The 25,957-nt window shown below is 42.7% G+C and overlaps 1 long non-coding RNA gene across 1 annotated transcript; it reads left to right on the top strand.

The window, feature by feature from the left end:
* Window positions 1–25: 25 nt before the first annotated feature.
* LOC124047975 lies at window positions 26–3,088 on the top strand. The gene is made up of 3 exons (XR_006841152.1): window positions 26–897; window positions 1,164–1,257; window positions 1,789–3,088. It is a non-coding gene; the product is annotated as an uncharacterized LOC124047975 (long non-coding RNA).
* The last annotated feature ends 22,869 nt before the right edge of the window (window positions 3,089–25,957 follow it).

Below are 25,957 nucleotides of genomic sequence, written 5' to 3'. Positions count from 1 at the left end.
AAACGCTGGTGAGCACAAACAGATCTGGGACCAGGTTAAAACGTTAGTGGTGCATAGGACAATTATTCTCTGGACGTACATGGGTTTTAATAAGGGCAGGTGGCACATGGTAGCCATACTCCCCTTATCTTAATGTTTTCTTGAACATGCTCTTAGGCTGTTTGTCATACAGTTAACTGGAGTCCTGTGTGTACTGTGCGGTGTGTACACAGCATCTTGACTTTTCATTATTGATGTGATTGATGTCACTTGCTTTGATGCCAGAGTTTTTATTTGTAAAGGTAAACTGTTATTGGAGTAGAGTGAAGTTTCCCCAAGACGCTGATCTTGGGTCAGTACTTAATTTCCCCCACTAAAGGTTAAAGTTAGGATTGGGGGAGGGGAAGCTGATCCTAGATCTGTACCTAGGGGAAACTTCACCCCGGAGCACTATTATCAGTGTCTGACGGGGCGTTTAGATGTAGATTGTACATATCAGAAGTTAAACAAGGCCTTGTGCTCTGAGCTCATGTTATACGTTCACCATGCTGACCTTACCTGTGTGACAAGAACACAGACTGTTTATATGTAGGACTGTTTAACATTTTACATGATGGAGTGTATGTTTTACATGATGGAGTGTATGTTTTACATGATGGAGTGTATGTTTTACATGATGGAGTGTATGTTTTACATGATGGAGTGTATGTTTTACATGATGGAGTGTATGTTTTACATGATGGAGTGTATGTTTTACATGATGGAGTGTATGTTTTACATGATGGAGTGTATGTTTTACATGATGGAGTGTATGTTTTACATGATGGAGTGTATGTTTTACATGATGGAGTGTATGTTTTACATGTTTAAATATACATCTGTCTGTTTGTCATGTTTCTGTAGAGGTCCTGGCAAGAGGTAAGCTGTGCTCAATGGTAATACAAATCCAACGTGTACAACTTCTAACTAAATATAAGATATACAGTTTAAACAGTTTAAATACTTTCCCATGTTTTCACTTCTTAAACAGTATTTAAATGAAGTTATTAAAAAATAAAGTATGTAATTGATAACTGATGATGTTACATTTTCAAAATTCAGGATTGGTTTGTAACTGCCCTATGAAGGTAGGTTTTATAAAAACATCTACATGGTAAACATCTCATGTATCTCTTGATGTACAGGAGATATCTTGGCCATAGCCTTCGGAGGTCTCTTTGCCGTCACATTGCTGCTATTCACGCTCTACGCATACCAACAGCGTAAAAGATACTCGAGGTAGGTAAGACGTCTTGATTTTCTCATTTCTGACAAATTATGAGTTCTGGTGTTGTTCCCAGTATTTCCCAGAATAAAGACAGTCTTTGGCCTGCCTGTCCAATCATAAAACCAAAAGTCCATGGAAAGAAGCCTCTGTTTTGGTATAACAGATGTTCATTGCTGAAGACCAAATGTCCTTCGTCAAAGACCAAAATGTCCTTCGTCAAAGACCAAAATGTCCTTCGTCAAAGACCAAAATGTCCTTCGTCAAAGACCAAAATGTCCTTTGTCAAAAGATTGTTTGGCTAAGAATAAGACGTTTTGTGATCCTTTGTTCCCTTGATTCCGGGATTCGTCATGTTTTCTAATGATTGGACCCTCTGCACCCAACATACTATAGTACATGCACACAGCTATACAACTGGTCAATATCGACCATTGTTATGTCATACCATACGGGTTACATGTACACTCCTATGCCTTTGAGTTAAGCAGAGGCTGTAGGTACACCTTTTGTAGACTAAGTCTGTGTATTTCCTTTCTCTGCAGTATCAAAAAGGACTCCAGGCAGAACGTAATCTACAAACCAGCAACTAAAGAAGAGGCATAGATGTCACTGGAAAGGAGTCCTATTCAGATTCCATATTCAAACTATTTTCAATAGGAATTAAAGAGATTATCCAGTACTTTTGTAGACTTTTTAGCCTAGAACTAGGTACTTTTGTAGACTTTTTAGCCAGTAGTTCTGAAAGTAGCTCTCACAAGCCAGAAGTGGTCCCTGGAAATTGCATACTATATCAGATTGTGTGCAGATACTGTATGAGCAGCACGTTATCGCTCTCTCGCTCGCTCTACTGTGGTACATGATGTGCCTCTTGCTAGCTGTCACTATTATGAAGAGGGGTTGAAGCTCATTAGTTGAAATCAAACTGGAAAATGGAGGGGAAATGGACAAGTACAGCTTCCCGAAAAACAGTCGCTTTCAAGCTAGTGATTTCATGGCTAATTACAGTAAGACAGTAATTCTGATAATAGATTTATTCATGTATGAACTGCACATTGACACATCCAGCCCAAAGTGGGATGTTTAAAAACTACTTAGTCGTTGCCAATGTTTCGGAGGTGGTGTCTTTAAAAGAGTTATGATCGAGAATTCATATTGCTCAAACCAAGTTTGACATTTGCTCAGAATGATTGTTTTCGCCTTTTGTTACTAATGCAAAGTGGTTTAAGTATGTAATACGTGTCTGTGGAGGCTGCTGGGTGGAGGACGGCTCATAATAATACCTGGAATGGGGCGAATGGAATGGCATCAAACACATGGAAACCGTGGAAACCATGTGTTTGATGTTGTTGATCACTTTCCACCTAATTCTGCTCCAGCCCTTACTACGTGCCTGTCCTCCCCAATTAAGGTGCCACCAACCTCCTGTGATGTGTGTATATGGTATGTGTAGAAGAACAACTGTAGTTACCACCTGAGTAAGAATGTATACAATGTGTTATATTTAATTGTGGTGGCAAAATTATAAGATATTCATGAACTTCAATACAATTGACTTACGGTCGAAGAAAGTCAAATCACTTTTTCCCAGGGTGTTCACTTCGTTACAAGTACTAGAGCGGCAGATGAAAGTGTTATGCTGTATCGTGTGTGTTGGATATCATGCAGGAAGTGTTTTATATGAGTTGTTGTATTGTTATTACTATATATCCTCTAATGTATGGACACTTGTCACTAAAACCGTTAAGTTGTTTTGTAGTTTACCTCTCAACCTCTCCACAATGGTGTATACTGATGTGCAATTGGACCTTGAAATGTAAAATAAATGTGTTATATTCTTATAAAGTCTGTCTCATAGGCCATCTATTAACTATGAGCAATACAAATCCACCGAAATGGGGATTAAATGAAGCCATAGAACCTACTGTGTCATTTAGTTAGTAGGGTCAATCAATCATCAGTAAAATGCTATAGTAAATAGCTATTTTATTTAACTGGGCAAGTCAGTTAAGAACAAATTCTTATTTACAATGACGGACTACACCGGCCAAACCCAGATGACCTGGGCCAATTATGCGCCACCTTATGGGACTCCCAATCACAGCCGGATGTGATACGAACCAGGATTCGAACCAAGGACTGTAGTGACGCCTCTTGCACTGAGATACAGTGCCTTAGACCGCAGTGCCACTCAGGAGCTATATAGTAATACATTTTACGGTTTCTCAACAATGTATAAAAAATCAATAATAAAAAAACAATCTACTGTATTTCACATAGGATTTATAGTAATAGACATGGCTTTTTAAGCAGGGTTTCTGTACAGCACTTTGTGACATCAGCTGATGTAAGAAATGCATTTTATATACACAATGTGATTAGGGAATCAGGGATCAGGGAATCATACGTTGCCTGTGTCCTAGAGGAACGTCAGCTGAACATGAACCCCAGCAGGCCTGGATAATGACAAACCCAGAACATGGTGGTGCCGTGTATCAACACCATCTATTTTTTTGTGTGTGTGCGAACCCAGAGTCTCTGATGGCACAGCTGGCGCTGCAGTACAGCGCCCTTAACCACTGCGCCACCATGGCCCATCCATCTCAAGACTCCCTGGAAGAAGGCCATAACATGCATGTGAATTAAAGAATGCCATATGACTTGTGATATGGCTAAAACGATAAGCAGACACACACCAGCTTGAATATATAAACTACCAAAAGTTCCTTTTCTGAAGAAAATCTGTGTGCTTCTATCAATTGTCTTAGTATTTTTCATAGTAGTGGTGGAAGTTACCATTTTTTAGAATGTAAAAATATAAAGACGATCTACAGAAGAAAGGGAAATCAAACTGTTTTCAGAAAATTTGTTTTAATTTGTGGGTTGGAAAAATGTTGGAAAAATGTGTGGGTTGATGGAAGGATGCATTGAATGGTTGGGTGGATGGAAGGATGCATTGAATGGTTGGGTGGATGGAAGGATGCATTGAATGGTTGGGTGGATGGAAGGATGCTTTAAATGGATCAGTGGAAGAATGACGTTTTGGAGGGATGGATGATGGATAAAGAGAGGAAAGTTTCAAATGTAATTATATATCATTTACCTCCAAGTTTTTAGAGGACAAAAATGACTTAAATGTAAATTTAAAAATAGATGTAACCAATCATATCCGCACTCAAATCAAATCAAAGTGGGATTTGTCATCCTTTCCTTCAGTGAAATGCTTATCAGCTCTGGACCAATAATGAAAAAAAGGTATGGTGGTGAACAATATGTAAAGTAAAAACAACAGTAAAAGACAGTGAAAAGCCTAGACGGTGGTGTACCAGTAGCGAGGCTATAAAAGCAAGGCAGACACCGGTTACCAGGCTGATTGACGGTAATGTACATGTAGATATGGTTAAAGCCTGACTATGGTGATATCAGCCTGAACAGAGAGTGTAAAGCCTGGGGTTGGTGGGTGATGGGTGACGCCTGGACAAATGCCAGTCTGGCCGGTTAAATGTACCAGCACTGGTTGTCGGGCCAATTCCAGCCTGGAGGTATGTACATGAATGTATAGTTAAAGTGTTTATGCATATCTGATAAACAGTAAAGTAGCAGTCTGCGTAAAAGAGGCCTGGCGGTGGTGGGTGACGGGACACAATGCAGATAGCCCGGTGGTACCAGCCTGACGGTGGTGAGCACTGGTTGGTCGGGCACCAGCCTGGTAGTATGTACATGAATGTAATAGTTAAAGTGTTTATGCATATCTGATAAACCAGCCTGACTGTAATGCAGCAGCGTAAAAGGTGGTGTATCAGCCTGGACGGTGGTGTACCAGCCTGGACACAATGCAGATGGCCGGTTAATGCCAGCCTGGACGGGAAATGCACTGGTTGGTCGGGCCAATTCAGGTAGTATGTACATGAATGTATAGTTAAAGTGTTTATGCATATCTGATAAACAGAGGTAGCAGCAGTCTGTAAAAGTGGGGTCTGGCGGGTGGTGGGTGACGGGACACAATGGATAGCCCGGTTACCAGCCTGGACGGGAGCACTGGTTGGTCGGGCCAATTCCAGGTGGATTGTATGTACATGAATGTATAGTTAAATGTTTATGCATATCTGATAAACAGAAGTAGCAGCAGCGTAAATGTACCAGTCTGGACTGGTGGTGGGTGACCAGGGACACAATGCAGATAGCCCGGTTTGCACCAGCCTGGAGCACTGGTTATCAGGCATGGAGGTAGTGTATCATGAATGTATAGTTAAAGTGTTTATACAACTCATTCTGTGAGTATAACGCATGCATGCCACACCACACACACACAATCAATATAGATGTCAAACACTGGGTGACGGGACACAAATCAAATCAAAGTGTTTTGTCAATTCACCTTACAGGAGCACTGGTTGGTCAGGCTCTAACCAGGTAATGAAAAAAATGTATAGTTAAAGTGTTTATGCATATCTGAAAACAGAGAGTAAAAGCAGCGAAAAACAGTTGGCGGGTGGTGGGTGAAAAATGCAGATAAGGCTAGCCAATACAGGGAGCACTGGTTGGTCAGGGCTGATTCAGGTAGTATGTACATGAATGTATAGTTAAAGTGTTTATGCATATCTGATAAACAGAGAGTAGCAGCAGCGTAAAAGAGGGGTTGGCGGGTGGTGGGTGACGGGACACAATGCAGATAGCCCGGTTAGCCAATGTACGGGAGCACTGGTTGGTCGGGCCAATTCAGGTAGTATGTACATGAATGTATAGTTAAAGTGTTTATGCATATCTGATAAACAGAGAGTAGCAGCAGCATAAAAGAGGGGTTGGTGGGTGGTGGGTGACGGGACACAATGCAGATAGCCCGGTTAGCCAATGTACGGGAGCACTGGTTGGTCGGGCCAATTCAGGTAGTATGTACATGAATGTATAGTTAAAGTGTTTATGCATATCTGATAAACAGAGAGTAGCAGCAGCGTAAAAGAGGGGTTGGCGGGTGATGGGTGACGGGACACAATGCAGATAGCCCGGTTAGCCAATGTACGGGAGCACTGGTTGGTCGGGCCAATTCAGGTAGTATGTACATGAATGTATAGTTAAAGTGTTTATGCATATCTGATAAACAGAGAGTAGCAGCAGTGTAAAAGAAGGGTTGGCGGGTGATGGGTGACGGGACACAATGCAGATAGCCCGGTTAGCCAATGTACGGGAGCACTGGTTGGTCGGGCCAATTCAGGTAGTATGTACATGAATGTATAGTTAAAGTGTTTATGCATATCTGATAAACAGAGAGTAGCAGCAGCGTAAAAGAGGGGTTGGCGGGTGATGGGTGACGGGACACAATGCAGATAGCCCGGTTAGCCAATGTACGGGAGCACTGGTTGGTCGGGCCAATTCAGGTAGTATGTACATGAATGTATAGTTAAAGTGTTTATGCATATCTGATAAACAGAGAGTAGCAGCAGCGTAAAAGAGGGGTTGGCGGGTGATGGGTGACGGGACACAATGCAGATAGCCCGGTTAGCCAATGTACGGGAGCACTGGTTGGTCGGGCCAATTCAGGTAGTATGTACATGAATGTATAGTTAAAGTGTTTATGCATATCTGATAAACAGAGAGTAGCAGCAGCGTAAAAGAGGGGTTGGAGGGATGCACACAATGCAGATAGTCCAGGTAGCCAGTGGTTACCTGTTCAGGAGTCTTATGGCTTGGGAGTAAAAACTGTTGAGAAGCCTTTTTGTCTTAGACTTGGCACTCCGGTACCGCTTGCCATGTGGTAGCAGAGAGAACAGTCTATTACTGGGATGGCTGGGGTCTTTGACAATTTTTAGGGCCTTCCTCTGACACCGCCTGGTGTAGAGGTCCTGGATGGCAGGCAGCTTAGCCCCAGTGATGTACTGGGCCGTACGCATTACCCTCTGTTGTGCCTTGCAGCTGTAGAACCTTTTGAGAATCTCAGGACCCATTCCAAATCTTTTTAGTTTCCTGAGGGGGAATAGGCTTTGTCGTGCCTTTTTCACGACTGTCTTGGTGTGTTTGGACCATTCTAGTTTGTTGGTGATGTGGACACCAAGGAACTCGAAGCTCTCAACCTGTTCCACTGCAGCCCCGTCGATGAGAATGGGGGCGTGCTCGGTCCTCCTTTTCCTGTAGTCCACAATCATCTCCTTAGTCTTGGTGACGTTGAGGAATAGGTTGTTATTCTGGCACCACCCGGCCAGATCTCTGACCTCCTCCCTATAGGCTGTCTCGTCGTTGTCGGTGATCAGGCCTACCACTGTTGTGTCATCTGTAAGTTTAATGATGGTATTGGAGTCGTGCCTGGTCATGCAGCCGTGGGTGAACAGGGAGTACAGCAGGGGACTGAGCACGCACCCCTGGGGGGCTCCAGTGTTGAGGATCAGCGTGGCAGATGTGTTGCTACCTACTCTCACCACCTGGGGGCGGCCCGTCAGGAAGTCCAGGATCCAGTTGCATTGGGAGGTGTTTAGTCCCAGGATCCTTAGCTTAGTGATGAGCTTTGAGGGTACTATGGTGTTGAACGCTGAGCTGTAGTCAATGAATAGCATTCTCACATAAGTGTTCCTTTTGTCCAGGTGGGAAAGGACAGTGTGGAGTGCAATAGAGGTTGCATCATCTGTGGATCTGTTTGGGCAGTATGGCTATGAATGTGAGTGCTACGGGTCTATAGTCATTTAGGCAGGTTGCCTTTGTGTTCTTGGGCACAGGGACTATGGTGGTCTGCTTGAAATATGTTGGTTTTAAACATGCACACAGACAGACAGCCAACCAACCAGACAGCCAGCCAAGGACAAGAGAGGCCAGCCAGCCAACCAACAAGCCAACCAGCCAGCCAGCCAGGGACAAGAGAGGCCATGCAGCCAACCAGCCAAGGACAAGAGAGGCCAGGCAACCAACCAATCAGGGACAAGAGAGGCCAGCCAGCCAACCAGCCAGCCAGCCAGTCAGCCAACCAGGGAGTTACAGAAAAACATGCAACACTGTATGTCAGGCTTTCTTCTAGCACGCCACATGTATCCTCAGAGTAATGGAATGTGGTGGAGTTTTTTTTTAAAGCAGCCAACCAGCCAGCCAGCCAACCAACCATTCAGGGACAAGAGAGGCCAGCCAACCAACCATCCAGGGACAAGAGAGGAAGCATGCCAACCAGCCAACCAGCCAGCCAGCCAGCCAGCCAACCAGGGACAATAGACAATGCCAGTTCACACTGCACTATATATTCTGCGTCTGAGCTGGGATTCAAACAGGCAACCCTCTGGATGCTGGCCCGCCTCTCTAACCTCTAGGCTACCTTATGCAATTAATGTAGTCTATTCAGTAGCTATAACTCAGCAAATAACCCCTCTAGCTTTCCGTGTATTTAAAAAAAAAACTCCACCACATTCCATTACTCTGAGGATACAGCATCCAATGTTGCATGTTCTTCTGTAACTCCCAAAAGAACATGCACAGGACACACTGTACTGGACAGGCCTATAGGAGCTATTCAGGCAGATTCCAGAGGTGACTGATTCATGTGTCTATAATACTTTAATCTACCATGACAGACTGTCCGTGGACATAGCTACGTACAATACCTTCTAGACATGTACTGGTTGCGTGACAAATTCTTAAGGTATTGTATGAACATTCTGGGTGTAATGTGGCAATAGAGCGTATTAACTCCTCCTGAGAAATTGGTCAAGTACCGTTATGTAGCTTCTCAAATCCACTTTAATGACATCAAGAGCTCTAAATGACGTGTGCAATTTTTATCCATCACGTTGGGTACAGTACATACTTAACTAAATGACATAGATAGAAAATTAGGCGTTCATGTGAGTTTCATAACTCAAGATCATAAGCAAGCAAGTTGTGTCCTGGTCAAGTTCTTTTTTTTGATAGGTGCCAGTCTAGTTCGTTCTATGTTAATACATTTCTCACTGCAAAACTTCCACTGGTAGCAGTGGACATGTTAGTCAGGATGTGAGGCAGTAGAGCAGAAGTTTAGAGATAGGGCCGGTTTCCTGGACACAAATTCAGAGAATCTCCATTGAAAGTGCTTATTAGTCCGATTCCGATTTAGGAAATGATCCGCTCCTTTCCTATGCACTTCTCTTTTTTGGGGGGAGGGGGGGGGGGGGAGTTTAAACAGTAACAATCAAACCATAAACAAGACAGCCAGAGGGATTCCACAGAGAAATGAGAGAATACATAAAATAAAATAAAATCCATATTATATCAATTAAAATACAGACTTGCAGAGAACACATTTTTCAGGATTATATTTAGAAATCAAGCTATTATACAGATATAATCTATGGATAATCTCAAAGGAGATCTCCTTTAGTTTATTGGTCACCATAAATTTGTGTGGAGTGAGCCAAGCACAGTGCCAGTTTACATCAAACGATGAAGCCCAACAAAATATAGCAGAGGGAATAGACTTCCTGTAGAAAATATCCCTTAATAAACAAATGTTGAAATTCTTATCTAGTAGACCTATGCCATTCACCTGGATATCACTTACAATGGGAGATATGACAAAATATGCATTATTCTGAAGTAAAGTTTTTATCCCACTAGGTATAGCTTTAATAACAGTGTCATATTCCTTGCTTGAAACCTCAAAGTTAAATCTTTCCATAAATTCCACGTAAATAGATTCCTACTAATACTAGCTAATTGGCTGACAAGGACAATGTTTTTTGAGAACCAGTTACGGTAAAATATAATCTTGTTTCTTTGAAATATCGACCCATTGTTCCACATAAAACATTTATGAGGTGAAAAGTTGTTTAAACCGTAATGCCCAGCACATTAAAGCCTGCATGTGAAAATCCGCCAATTTCACAGGATGTTCCTATGCACTTCTCAGTAGTTGGTATTCAGATTTACTGTTACGGGCCTTACAGGCATAGTTTCCTTGCCTGCACTGAATAAATGTAATTCAACCACTGAAAAGCCTCCCACTTGCTGGCAAACAGATTTTCTCAAGGAGTTTTCATTCAATATGGTTTTAATTTATCTGAAGCCATCCCTTTAAATATAGTGTACCTTTTAGTTAGTATTTTGCACCAACTGGTAGATGTAAAAATACTCTGATCTTGTAAATGATTTAGGGTTAGGAAAGTACTTATGAATCATAAAAGAACTGGTTTGGAGAGGCTTTACACACGAAAGAAAGAAAACGGTGGTTTGATTCCTTTTGAAAATTGCCACATTCAGTTCTTTAATTCATGGTAATGTTGGAAGATAAGTGTACATATAATTATAGTAGGGAGAATAGTGTACAATAGTAGGCTACACCCTCGTCTATTGCCTGCACTAACCATGGAACTGTGTGATGTCACAGCCAAGTATAGGCTATACCCTCGTCTATTGCCTGGACTAACCATGGAACTCTGTGATGTCACAGCCAAGTATAGGCTATACCCTCGTCTATTGCCTGGACTAACCATGGAACTCTGTGATGTCACAGCCAAGTATAGGCTACACCCTCGTCTATTGCCTGGACTAACCATGGAACTCTGTGATGTCACAGCCAAGTATAGGCTATACCCTCGTCTATTGCCTGGACTAACCATGGAACTCTGTGATGTCACAGCCAAGTATAGGCTATACCCTCGTCTATTGCCTGGACTAACCATGGAACTCTGTGATGTCACAGCCAAGTATAGGCTATACCCTCGTCTGATGGTCGATACTGATAGTGGATAAAAATGTAACATGATAAAAACAGGAGACAGAGAAAGTCGAGGTAGCCTATAATTAAGACATTTGACAGTGCACATCCCTGCAAGTTAAAGGGCCACACAGTTAAAATTATGCATAATGGCACAGCATTTCATAAACTTTAGCGTGGGAAAGTTGATACAGTTGAAGTCGGAAGTTTACATACACTTTAGCCAAATACATTTAAACTAAGTTTTTCACAATTTATGACATTTAATCCTAGTAAAAATTCCCTATCTTAGGTCAGTTAGGATCACCACTTTGTTTTAAGAATGTGAAATGTCAGAATAATAGTAGAACGTATGATTTATTTCAGCTTTTATTTCTTTCATCACATTCCCAATGGGTCAGATGTTTACATACACTCAATTCGTTTTTGGTAGCATTGCCTTTAAATTGTTTAACTTGGGTCAAACATTTCGGGTAGCCTTCCACAAGTGTTCCACAATAAGTTGGGTGAATTCTGGTCCATTCCTGACAGAGCTGGTGGAACTGAGTCAGGTTTGTAGACCTCATTGCCTACACGCTTTTTCAGTTCTGCCCACACATTTTCTATAGGATTGAGGTCAGTGCTTTATGTTGGCCACTCTAATACCTTGACTTTGTTGTCCTTAAGCCATTTTGCCACAACTTTGGAAGTATGCTTGGGGTCATTGTCCATTTGGAAGACCCATTTGCGACCAAGCTTTTAACTTCCTGACTGATTTCTTGATATGTTGCTTCAATATATCCACATAATTTTCCTGCCTCATGAAGCCATCTATTTTGTGAAGTGCATCAGTCCCTCCTGCAGGAAAGCATCCCCACAATATGATGCTACCATGGTGTTCTACGGCCTGCAAGCCTCCCCCTTTTTCCTTCAAACATAATGATGGTCTTTATGGCCATTATAGCCATTTTTGTTTCATCAGATCAGAGGACATTTCTCCAAAAAGTTCATCTTTGTTCCCATGTGCAGTTGTAAACCGTTGTCTGGCTTTTTTATGGCGATTTTGGAGCAGTGGCTTCTTCCTTGCTGAGCGGCCTTTCAGGTTATGTCGATATAGGACTCGTTTTACTGTGGATATAGATACTTTTGTACCTGTTTCCTCCAGCATCTTCACAAGATCTTTTGCTGTTGTTTGCTGTTGTTTTGGGATTGATTTGCACTTTCCTCACCAAAGTACGTTCATCTCTAGATCTCCTTCCTGAGCGGTATGACGGCTGCGTGATCCCATGGTGTTTATACTTGCCTACTATTGTTTGTACAGATGAACGTGGCACCTTCAGGCGTTTGGAAATTGCTCCCAAGGATGAACCTTGGTCGACAATTCTTTTTCTGAGATCCTTTCATTTTCTCATGATGTCAAGCAGAGGCACTGAGTTTGAAGGTAGGCCTTGAAATGCATCCACAGGTACACCTCCAAATGACTCAAATGACTCCAACCTAAGTGTATGTAAACTAGTTTTAATGACTCCAACCTAAGTGTATGTAAACAAGTTTTAATGACTCCAACCTAAGTGTATGGAAACTAGTTTTAATGACTCCAACCTAAGTGTATGTAAACTAGTTTTAATGACTCCAACCTAAGTGTATGTAAACTAGTTTTAATGACTCCAACCTAAGTGTATGTAAACTAGTTTTAATGACTCCAACCTAAGTGTATGTAAACTAGTTTTAATGACTCCAACCTAAGTGTATGTAAACTAGTTTTAATGACTCCAACCTAAGTGTATGTAAACTAGTTTTAATGACTCCAACCTAAGTGTTTGTAAAATTCTGACTTCAACTGCATGTTTGATATGCAGGTATAAGGTAAAATATATCTGAAAACAATTTGTATTTGTATTTATTATGGATTCACATTACACTACTCTTCCTGGGGTCCACTGACATAAGACAGTTAAAAACAGTTTAAAATACTGCATGACATTACATTTCATAACACCTTACCCAACACATTCAGTGTGTTCCCTCAGGCCACCACTCTACCACCACATATTTACAATACAACATCCATGTGTATGTGTGTGTAGATTGTATGTCTTATCATGTGTATGTGTGTCTTGTCCTGTGTGTGTCTCTTCACAGTCCCCGCTGTTCCATGAGGTGTATTTTTATCTGTTTTTAAATCTAATTTTACTGCTTGTATCAGTTACCTGATGTGGAACAGAGTTCCATGTAGCCATGACTCTCTATGTAGTGTGTGCGCCTCCCATAGTCTGTTCTTGACTTGGGGATTGTGAAGGACCTTTGGGGCATGTTTTGTGGGGTATGCATGTGTGTCTGAGCTGTGACAGTCATGAATAGGGCACAACAAAACCTTTTCCCCCTCAGGAGGCTGAAAAGATTTGTCATGGGTCCCCAGATCCTCAAAAAGTTCTACAGCTGCACCATCGAGAGCATCCTGAGCGGTTGTATCACTTCCTGGTATGGCAACTACTCGGCATCTGACCGTAAGGTGCTACAGAGGGTAGTGCCATTCAGGACCTATATAATAGGTAAAATTGTCAGAGACTCCAGTCACCCAAGTCATAAACTGTTTTCTCTGCTACGGCATGGCAAGAGGCACCGGAGAGCCAGGTCTAGGACCAAAAGGCTCCTTAACAGCTTCTACCTCCAAGCCATAAGACTGCTGAACAATTAATCAAATGGCCACCGGACTATTACATTGACACTGCTGCTACTCGCTGTTTATCTATCTACATGTACAAATTACCTCAAGTAACCTGTACCCCCGCACACTGACTTGGTACCGGTACCCCCTGTATATAGCCTCGTTATTGTTATGTTATTGTGTTACTTTTATTTTTTATTTTAGTTTATTTGGAAAATATTTCCTTAACTCTTCTTGATCTGCACTGTTGGTTAAGGGATTGTAAGTAAGCATTTCTCGGTAAGGTCTACCTTTGTATTCGGCGCATGTGACAAATAAAGTTTGATTTCATTTGATTTGTGTGCACGTAGTTTAAACACCTTGGTGCATTCAGCATGTCAACACTTCTTACAAAAACAAGTAATGATGAAGTTAATCTCTCCTCCACTTTGAACCATGAGAGATATACATGCATATTATTAATGTTAGCTCTCTGTGTAATTTAAGGACCAGATGAGCTGCCCTGTTCTGAGTCAATTGTAATTTTCTGAGGTCCCTCTATGTGACACCTGACCGCAGGACTGAACAGTAGTCCAGGTGTGACAAAACTAGAGCCTGTAGGACCTGCCTTGTTGATTGTGTTGTTAAAAAGGAAGAGCATCACTTTATTATGAACCAAATTCTCCCCATCTTAGCTACTGTTGTATCAACATGTTTTGACCATGACAGTTTACAATCCAGGGTTACTCCAAGTAGTTTAGTCACCTCAACTTGCTCAATTTCCACATACTTTATTACAATAATTGGTTGAGGTTAATGGCTTAGTGAGTAATTTGTCCCAAATACAATGCTTTTAGCTTTTGAAATATTTAGGACCAACTTATTCCTTGCCACCCATTCTGAAACTAGCTACAGCTCTTTGTTAAGTGTTGCAGGGATTTCACTTGCTGTAGAAGCTGACGTGCATAGTGTTGAGTCATCCACATACATAGACACACTGGCTTTACTCAAGGCCAGTGACATGACCTTAGTAAAGATTGAAAAAAGTAAGGGGCCTAGACAGCTGCCCTGGGGAATTTCTGATTCATTCGCTGTAGTAGCTGACGTGCATAGTGTTGAGTCATCCACATACATAGACACACTGGCTTTACTCAAGGCCAGTGACATGACCTTAGTAAAGATTGAAAAAAGTAAGGGGCCTAGACAGCTGCCCTGGGGAATTTCTGATTCATTTGCTGTAGTAGCTGACGTGCATAGTGTTGAGTCATCCACATACATAGACACACTGGCTTTACTCAAGGCCAGTGACATGACCTTAGGAAAGATTGAAAAAAGTAAGGGGCCTAGACAGCTGCCCTGGGGAATTTCTGATTCATTTGCTGTAGTAGCTGACGTGCATAGTGTTGAGTCATCCACATACATAGACACACTGGCTTTACTCAAGGCCAGTGACATGACCTTAGTAAAGATTGAAAAAAGTAAGGGGCCTAGACAGCTGCCCTGGGGAATTTCTGATTCATTCGCTGTAGTAGCTGACGTGCATAGTGTTGAGTCATCCACATACATAGACGCACTGGCTTTACTCAAGGCCAGTGAAATGACCTTAGTAAAGATTGAAAAAAAGTAAGGGGCCTAGACAGCTGCCCTGGGGAATTTCTGATTCTACCTGGATTATGTTGGAGAGGCTTCCATTAAAGTACACCCTCTGTGTTCTGTTAGACAGGTGACTCTTTATCCACAATATAGCAGGTGGTATAAAGCCATAACATACAGTGCATTTCTCAAACTGAGAAATTGGGGGAGAAGGGCCCGATGATCACTGACAAAGTTCCAGAGTTTCTCTGTGGAGATGGGAGAACCTTCTAGAAGGACAAACATTCCTGCAGCACTCCACCAATCAGGCCTTTATGGTACAGTGGCCAGACGGAAGCCACTCCTCAGTAAAAGGCACATGACAGTCCGCTTGGAGTTAACTTCTGGCGCCGACAGAGATGGCCGCCTCACTTCGCATTCCTAGGAAACTATGCAGTATTTTGTTATTTTTACGTGTTATTTCTTACTTCTTGGTACCCCAGGTAATTTTAGGTTTCATTACACACAGTCGCGAGGAACTACTGAATATAAGAGCAATGTCAACTCACCATCATTACGACCAGGAATACGACTTTCCCGAAACGGATCCTGTGTTTTGCCTTCCACCCAGGACAATGGATCGGACCCCAGCTGGCGAACCTAAACAACGTCGCCGTAAAAGGGGCAAATGAAGGGGTCTTCTGGTCAGGCTCCGGAGACGGGCACATCACGCACCGCTCCCTACCATACTACTCGCCAATGTCCAGTCTCTTGACAACAAGGTTGATGAAATCCGAGCAAGGGTAGCATTCCAGAGAGACATCAGAGACCGTAACGTTCTTTGCTTCACGGAAACATGGCTCACTCGAGACACGCTATCGGAGTCGGTGCAGCCAGCTGGTTTCTTCATGCATCGCACCGACAGAAACAAGCATCTTTCTGGTAAGAAGAGGGGCGGGGGGGTATACCTTATGATTAACGAGACGTGGTGTGATCATAACAACATACAGGAACTCGACTGCATTATCTACCAAGAGAATTCTCTTCGATTATAATCACAGCCGTATATATTCCCCCCCAAGCAGACACATTGATGGCCCTGAACGAACTTTATTTGACTCTATGTAAACTGGAAACCACATATCCTGAGGCTGCATTCATTATAGCTGGGGATTTTAACAAGGCTAATCTGAAAACAAGACTCCCTAAATTCTATCAGCATATCGATTGTGCAACCAGGGCTGGAAAAACCCTGGATCATTGTTATTCTAACTTCCGTGATGCATATAAGGCCCTCCCCCGCCCTCCTTTCGGAAAAGCTATATAGCCAGAAACTAAAACAGGAAGCTCCCGCGCTCAGTTCTGTTCAACGCTGGTCCGACCAATCTGATTCCACGCTTCAAGACTGCTTCGATCATGTGGATTGGGTTATGTTCCACATTGCGTCCAACAACAACATTAACGAATACGCTGATTCGGTGAGCGAGTTAATTAGAAAGTGCATCGGCGATGTCGTACCCACAGAAACTATTAAAACATTCCCAAACCAGAAGCCGTGGATTGATGGCAGAATTCACGCAAAACTGAAAGCGCGATCCACTGCTTTAAACCAGGGCAAGGTGACCGGAAACATGACCGAATACAAACAGTGTAGCTATTCCCTCTGCAAGGCAATCAAACAAGCTAAGCGTCAGTATAGATACAAAGTAGAGTTGCAATTAAACGGCTCAGACACAAGAGATATGCAGCAGGGTCTACAGTCAATCACAGATTACAAAAAGAAAACCAGCCCCATCGCCCAGGATGTCTTGCTCCCAGACAGACTAAATAATATATTTTCTCGCTTTGAGGACAATACAGTGCCACTGACACGGCCCTCTACCAAAACCTGCGAACTCTCCTTCACTGCAGCCGACGTGAGTAAAACATTTAAACGTGTTAACCCTCGCAAGGCTGTAGGCCCAGACGGCATCCCCAGCCACGTCCTCACAGCATGCGTAGACCAGCTGACTGGTGTGTTTACGGACATATTCAATCAAACTTTATCCCAGTCTGCAAGAGGGCCACCATTGTTCCTGTTCTCAAGAAAGCTAAGGTAACTGAGCTAAATGACTACCGCCCCGCCCCGTAGCACTCACTTCTGTCATCATGAAGTGCTTTGAGAGACTAGTCATGGACGATATCACCTCCACCCTACCTGACACCCTAGACCCACTCCAATTTGCTTACCGCCCCAATAGGTCCACAGACGACGCAATCGCAACCACACTGCACACTGCCCTAACCCATCTGAACAAGAGGAATACCTATGTGAGAATGCTGTTCATCGACTACAGCTCAGCATTTAACACCATAATACCCTCCAAACTCGTCATCAATCTCGAGACCCTGGGTCTCGACCCCGCCCTATGCAACTGGGTACTGGACTTCCTGACGGGCCACCCCCAGGTGGTGAGGGTAGGTAACAACATCTCCACCCCGCTGATCGTCAACACTGGGGCCCCACAAGGGTGCGTTCTGAGCCCTCTCCTGTACTCCCTGTTCACTCACGACTGCGTGGCCATGCACGTCTCCAACTCAATCATCAAGTTTGTGGACGACACTACAGTGGTAGGCTTGATTACCAACAACGACGAGACGGCCTACAGGGAGGAGGTGAGGGCCCTCGGCGTGTGGTGTCAGGAAAATAACCTCACACTCAACGTCAACAAAACAAAGGAGATGATCGTGGACTTCAGGAAAAAGCAGAGGGAGCACCCCCCTATCGACATCGACGGGACAGTAGTGGAGAGAGTAGTAAGTTTTAACTTCCTCGGCGTACACATCACGAACAAACTGAATTGGTCCACCCACACAGACAGTGTTGTGAAGAAGGCGCAGCAGATGCAGAAACGAGAGCATCCTGTCGGGCTGTATCACCGCCTGGTACAGCAACTGCTCCTTCCACATCCGTAAGGCTCTCCAGAGGGTAGTGAGGTCTGCACAACGCATCACCAGGGGCAAACTACCTGCCCTCCAGGACACCTACCAACCCGATGTCACAGGAAGGCCATAAAGATCATAGAGGATAACAGCCCCCCGAGTCACTGCCTGTTCACTCCGCTATCATCCAGAAGGTGAGGTCAGTACAGGTGCATCAAAGCAGGAACCAAGAGACTGAAAAACAGCTTCTATCTCAAGGCCATCAGACTGTTAAACAGCCACCACTAACATTGAGTGGCTGCTGCCAACATACTGTCTCAACTCCAGCTCAAGTTAATCATGGAAATTGATGTAAAAAATGTATCACTAGCCACTTTAAGCAATGCCACTTAATATAATGTTTACATACCCTACATTACTCATCTCATATGTATATACTGTACTCTATACCATCTACTGCATCTTGCCATCTCTATGTAATACATGTATCACTAGCCACTTTAAACTATGCCACTATGCCACACTGCATCTTGCCTATGCCGTTCTGTACCATCACTCATTCATATATCTTTATGTACATATTCTTTATCCCTTTACACTTGTGTGTATAAAGTAGTAGTTGTGGAATTGTTAGGTTATATTACTCGTTGGTTATTACTGCATTGTCGGAACAAGAAACACAAGCATTTAACTACATTCGCCTTAACATCTGCTAACCATGTGTATGTGACAAATTACATTTGATTTGATTTTAAATGGAACCTAAAGGACTCTCAGACCATGAGAAACAAGTTTCTCTGGTCTGATGAAATCAAGATTAAACTCTGGCCTGAATGCCAAGAGTCATGTCTGGAGGAAACCAGGCACCATCCCTACGGTGAAGCATGGTGTGGCAGAATCATGCTGTGAGGATGTTTTTCAGCGGCAGAGACTAGTCAGGATCGAGGGAAAGATGAACGGAGCAAAGTACAGAGAGATCCTTGATGAAAACCTGATCCAGAGTGCTCAGGACCTCACTGTGGTGAAGGTTCACCTTCCAACAGGACAATAACCCTAAGCACCTAGCCAAGAAAAGGCAAGAATGGTTTCGGGATAAGTCTCTGAATGTCCTTGAGTGGCCCAGCCAGAGTAGACTTGAACCCGATTGAACATATCTGGAGAGACCTGAAAATAGCTGTGCAGAAACGCTCCCCATCCAACCTGACAGCTTGAGAGGATCTGCAGAGAAGAATGGGAAAAACTCTGCAAATACAGGTGTGCCAAGCTTGTAGCGTCATACCCAAGAAGACTCGAGGCTGTAATCGCTGTCAAAGGTGCTTCAACAAAGTACTGAGTAAATGGTCTGAATACTTATGTAAATGTGATATTTCAATTTAGCTAAAATTTATAAAAACCTGTTTTTGCTTTGTCATTATGGGGTATTATTATAAACACATCTAATTAGCACATCCAGTGTTAATTTGATTAATTGTAATTACTTCGCTACTATGGCCTATTTATTGCCTTACCTTCTCACGCCATTTGCACACACTGTATATAGATACTGTTTTTTTTCCTATTGTGTTATTGACTGTATGCTTGTTTATTCCATGTAACATGCGTTGTTGTTTGTGTCGCACTGCCTTGCTTTATCTTGGCCAGGTCACAGTTGTAAATGAGAACTTGTCTGGTAATAAAGGATGAAAAACAAAACAAAATGTTATGTAGTGGTTTTTCTTTGCAGCAATTTGACCATGAACACCTGATTCACACAGTCTCCTCTGAACAGTTGATGTTGAAATGTGTCTGTTACTTGAACTCTGTGAAGCATTTATTTGTGCTGCAATTTCTGAGGTTGGTAACTCTAATGAACATATCCTCTGCAGCAGAGGTAACACTGGGTCTTCCTTTCCTGTGCCGGTCCTTATGAGAGCCAGTTTCATCATAGTGCTTGATGGTTTTTGTGACTGCACTTGAAGAAACTTTCAAAGTTCTTGACATTTTCGGCATTGACTGACCTTTTGGTCTTAAAGTATTGATGGACAAGCATTTCGCTACACTCGCATTAACATCTGCTAACCATGTGTATGTGACAAATAAAATTTGATTTGATTTGATTGGATTTGATTTGATTTGACAGTAATTTCTCTTTGCTTATTTGAGCTGTCTTCTGTACACCAACCCTACCTTGACACAACACAAATGATTGGCTCAAATGCACTAAGAAGGAAAGAAATTCCACAAATTAACTTTTAACAAGGCACACCTGTTAATTGAAATGTATTCCAGGTGACTACCTCATGAAGCTGCCAAGAGTGTGCAAAGCTGTCATCAAGGCAAAGGGTGGCTTTTTTGAGGAATCTGAAATATATTTTGATTTAACACTTTTTTGGTTACTACATAATTCCATATGTGTTATTTCATAGTTTTGATGTCTTCACTATTATTCCACAATGTAGAAAATAGTACAAATGAAGAAAAACCCTTGAATGATTAAGTGTGTCCAAACTTTTGACTGGTACTCTATACTTGGATCTATGGTGTTAGTGTTTGTCATGCCTAAGTTTGCTAATCTAGCCAATGAAAGAATCATTAAAGTGGTTGGCAATATCAGTAGGTTTTTGGATGAATGAGCCTTCTGATTCAATGATTTATGGAGCTGAGTTTGCCTTTTTTCCCAAAATCAAAAGTGATCCAAAGCTTTTTACTATCATTCTTTATGTAATTTATCTTTGTTTCATAGTGTAGTTTTTTCTTCTTTTTGTTCCGTTTAGTCACATGATTTCTCAATTTGCAGTATGTTTGCCAATCGGTTTTACAGCCAGATGTATTTGCCATTCCTTTTGCCTCATCCCTCTCAACTATATAATTTTTAAATTCCTCATCAATCCACAGGGATTTAACATTTGTTACAGTCATTTTCTTAATGGGTGTAAACTTTTTAGTAACTGGGATAAGCAATTTCATAAATGTGTCAAATGCAGCGTCCAGTTGCTCCTCATTTCACACCACAGACCAACAAATATTATTTACATCATCAACATATGAATCACTACAAAACTTATTGTATGACCTCTTATACACTATATTAGACCCAGCCTTTGGAACTTTGGTTTTCCTAGCTATGGCTACTATATTGTGATCACTTCATCTGATGGATTTGGGATACTACTTTAAAGCAAATTTCTGCAGCATTAGTAAAGATATTAGTCAACCTACCAGGGTAGTTACAAATGGCACAGGAATGAAATCATCAACTTGTATTGATCATAACCTGAACCAGGTTGCAGAAACTAGTTACAGTTTGAAGCTTTCTCTTGAGTGGGCAGCCTGATGAAAGCCAGTCAATATTTAAATAACCTGGAAAATATACCTCTCTGTTGATATCACATACTGTACCTTATCAAGCATTTCACACATTATCCAGATACTGACTGTTAGCACTTGGTGGTCTATAGCAGCTTCCCACCAGAATGGGTTTCGGGTGAGGCAGATGAACCTGTAGCTATATTACTTCAACAGTTTTACCATGAGATGCTTTACAGGAATGTGGATCTGAATATAAACAACACCTCCACCTTTGGCATTTCTGTCTTTTCAGTAGATGTTATAACCATGTCTACCACAGTATCATCAAAGGTATTATCTAAGTGAGTTTCAGAGATTGTCAGAATATGAATGTAATCTGTTACTAGCAAATGATTGATTTCATGAACCTTGTTTCTTAAGCTACATATGTTAACATGGGCTATTTTTAACACTTTTCTGGGGTGCTTGATTGTTTTCATTGCTTTACTGGGAAGCTTAGCAAAGTAGAAATGCTAATGTTATTTATGTTAGTGCAGGGTGAGCTGCACACAGTGGACTTCCTACTAGGGCACACCGCCTCAGTGCTAATAGTATAACTCTGGTTCAAGGGCACATGGTTACTGTATACAATAGCTGTAGGATCAGCAGAGGCATTCAGGGCAGTAAGAGGGACATACATTAGGTTACTTACATTGTGTCTTCCAATGCCACTGGGATAATGTACATTTGCTGAAGCATTATGACAACTCAGTGACACAATGGGATTAACTGAGCAGGGCTTCGATCATTGATACGTCATTGTCTCATGCAGTCTTATAATGCTGTGAAAGGTTCCAGGAACCCAAATGATTTTGGTGGATCCCATCCTCCTTATAAAACAAGCTTTATCCCCCAGGTTTCAGAATTGTCAATAAATTCTATACCCACAGAGCTGCACTAGTCTCGTAGACAGTTATGGAGAGCTAAAAGTCAGCTGAACCGTTGAATGCCACCATTTAGAGAGGGCAGAGGGCCAGATATTATGGGGCGTTTGTTGGTGTCAAGTAGTGAACAAATTTGTTCTTTATAATCATGTCATTGAATCCCATATGAACTATGATACTCAATTTCCTGATGGTTGTTTAAAATGTTTGGGAGCAGCTTATTGATGTCCTGTACTCGTGCTCCTGGGTAAGCACAATGTTTTTGCTCCATGAACTGATACATTTCTCACCATTGAATTGCACTGCATCACAGAGCTAGCTGTGCCACTAGAGACCCTGGTTTGAGTCCAGGCTCTGTCACAACCGGGAGACCCATGGGGCGATGCTCAATTGGCCCAGCGTCGTCCGGCTTAGGTGAGGGCTTGGCCAGCAGGGATGTTCTTGTCCCATCGTGAACTAGTGACTCCTGTGGTGGGCCAGGTGCAATGGACACTGACACGGTCACCAGGTGTACAGTGTTTCCTCTGACACATTGGCGCGGCTGGCTTCTGGGTTAAGGAAGCAGTGCGGCTTGGCTGGGTTGTTTCAAAGGACGCACAGCTCTCGACCTTTTGGCTGGGTTGTTTCAAAGGACGCACAGCTCTCGACCTTCGCCTCTCCCGAGTCCGTACAGGAGTTGCAACGATGGGACAAGACTAACTACCAGGAGTAGGTTGAATCTTGGTCTGCCTGTCCAGGTTAGGGGAGGGGTAGGCAGTCATTAAGAATTTGTTCTTAACGGACTTGCCTGGTTAAATAAAAACGTTAAAATTCTGGAAAACCAGGCCATACTTAAGCTACAGTATGAATGTACTATTATGTGGAATGGAGTCCTGTCAATGATATGCACAACAAGAAGCTTAGATAATACATCGTAATTAAAAAAAGAAAAGCATGATCTGTCAGAATTTATTCCCATTTGGCAGATTTATTGATACATTCTTTATACCATTATAGGATCATAATAGTTAATTGATCAAAATCCATATAAGCATCAATGATGAGAAATTCACATGCAAAGATGGATAGGTGGCTTAGGTAATCAAATTGGAAGTAGTATAATCAGAATTAAATACAGAATTTTGGAAATTGAGTCAACTCAGACAATACAAGAAGACAAGACATTTGGTATCGAGCAAACATTCTCCCTCATTCTTCGGAGGTAGATTCCCAGTTTCTGCCTTCCCAACATGTTATCAGCACAAAACAATGACAGCGAATGTGCTGGAATTCCAACAACATGAAATAAGGGACAGTCGGTGCAATCCATTTCCTGACAATCCGCTCGGTGTGACTTACCAATTGTTGGGGACTCATGGTCCACTAACACTCCTACACAGACGTGAGTAAGACCACCGTATACAACACAAATAAAACATACTTGGAAACATCATTGGAAAGATTGTGGCAGCGTATGCCACGTGTCAGGGATTTTAAAAACCATTGAAGATGTGCACAATCTTAGGAGTGCTGGATCGCCCTTCACTACACCAGTAGTGCGTCAGTGGGATTTGTCCACAATGTGAGTGCTGGTGTGTGTGTGTGGTCACTTCAGTGTGACTTCACAACGAGGTAGCGCTGCCATCTCTCAGCGTAGTCAGGAACACAGTTCCTGATTTACACAACGTCCCAAACGTCATCCTATTCTCTTTGTAGTTCACTACTTATGACCAGGGCCCATAAGGATCTAGTCATAAGTAGTGCACTACATGGGAACAGGGTGATGTTTGGGGCACAAACTGTATTGCAGGGTTGTTTGAGCTGGTGCCTGGCGGTTGGCAATGGTTTCTGGCTGAACAATGGTTCACCAACCAAACTACGCAAAGAAAATAAAAAAGACCGTGGCAACTCTCCATTGATCGACTGATAAACAAGTCTACCAAACCATTAACCTTTTGCCCCCCCCCCCCCCCCCCCCCCCCCCCCCCAGTATTAAGACAGCACCAGTCAATCACACTTACAACACGGGTACATATGCAGAAAGCAAGCTATCAAAAAAACATAAATAAAAAAAACTACAATAATGAAATCAATGGAGGACCTGCATTGACGTGGCTGTATGTCAGAAAACCCTGCCGTCCATCAATAGTTATTGAAATGATATATTAGAAAACCCTGTTGTCCATCAACAGGTAATAAACTGCTGAGACATTAATGAATTGGGGTGAGCTGAGCCCATCTCAACTCTTTCATTAGGAAAGCTGGTGAAACTATAGGTTTAAAATGGAGTAACTGGCCAATTGGGGATCATAACTAACTCGAGCCATTCAAAATGGCAACATCGAGACTAATTCCCTTTCACACTAAACCGATCATAGTGGCTGGAACCGTGCTTGAAAGGACAGTTAGTGTGAAAAGAAAATACCAGAGCTGGCCAGCACGATCGTGTGGAAAGGCCTTTTTATTTTTATTTACCCCTTTTTCTCCCCAATTTCGTGGTATCCAATTGTTTAGTAGCTACTATCTTGTCTCATCGCTACAACTCCCGTACGGGCTCGGGAGAGACGAAGGTTGAAAGTCATGTGTCCTCCGATACACAACCCAACCAAGCCGCACTGCTTCTTAACACAGCGCGCATCCAACCCGGAAGCCAGCCGCACCAATGTGTCGGAGGAAACACCGTGCACCTGGCAACCTTGGTTAGCGCGCACTGCGCCCGGCCCGCCACAGGAGTCGCTGGTGCGCGATGAGACAAGGATTTCCCTACCGGCCAAACCCTCCCTAACCCGGGCGACGCTAGGCCAATTGTGCGTCGCCCCACGGACCTCCCGGTCGCAGCCGGTTGCGACAGAGCCTGGGCGCGAACCCAGAGTCTCTGGTGGTACAACTCGCGCTGTACCACTGCGCCACCCAGGTGGCCCCGAAAGGCTATTTTTAAGCAAAAAGGCACAAGGGGGGTGTGGTATATGGCCAATATACCACAGCTAAGGAGTGTTCTTAGGCACGACACAAAGCAGAGCCCATATACCACAAACCCCCGAGGTGCTTTATTGCTATTATAAACTGGTAATCAAAGTAATTAGAGTAAAAATAAACGTTTTGTCATACCCGTGGCTGTCAGCCAATCAGCATTCATGCCTCGAACCACCCAGTTTATAAAACGCTGTATGCAACAAGCTGTCATCTTAACAAGTATTGTCCAAGACACTTGGCCAGGCAGCTTTTGTGGTAAAATACAAAAAAAAAGGTCCATTTACAAGGGCCAATCAAATCGCAGGTTTTAGACAACTCAGCTTTTAAAGGCAACGTTCCCGCTGTTCGCAGAGATCGCATTCATGGTAAACACTGCACGTTGGCTCAAACAGAAATTGCCTTTAAAAGCCACCAGGGCCTATATGGTGCTGATCTGAGATCAGGTCTTCCCTGTCCATACAGGACAAAACTGATCCTAGATCAGCAGAAGTCCTATTCTGACACTTTGTGATAACCCAGAGGTTTAAAAAAAAAAAAAGATACAAAACTCTATGGTATTGCTGCCGATGGTAGTAATAATTATTTTTACTCTATAACCACTCAGTTGTAGAGTAAAAAAGGCCACCGTTTAGTGACCGACCATAATACTATTAGAGTACGGTCATATTCATTAGTGCACACCGTAGAAAAACGTTTTGCAACAAAAACAAGTTTCGTATTGGTTCAGGTAGTCCCGCATCGTTTAGTGTCTAGTGAATATGATTCCGTCG

The sequence above is a fragment of the Oncorhynchus gorbuscha genome, linkage group LG11, assembly GCF_021184085.1.
Source record: "Oncorhynchus gorbuscha isolate QuinsamMale2020 ecotype Even-year linkage group LG11, OgorEven_v1.0, whole genome shotgun sequence".
NCBI classification, from domain to species: domain Eukaryota; kingdom Metazoa; phylum Chordata; class Actinopteri; order Salmoniformes; family Salmonidae; genus Oncorhynchus; species Oncorhynchus gorbuscha.
Note: the sequence above shows the minus strand (reverse complement) of the source record. Positions and strands in the feature narration are given on the sequence as shown.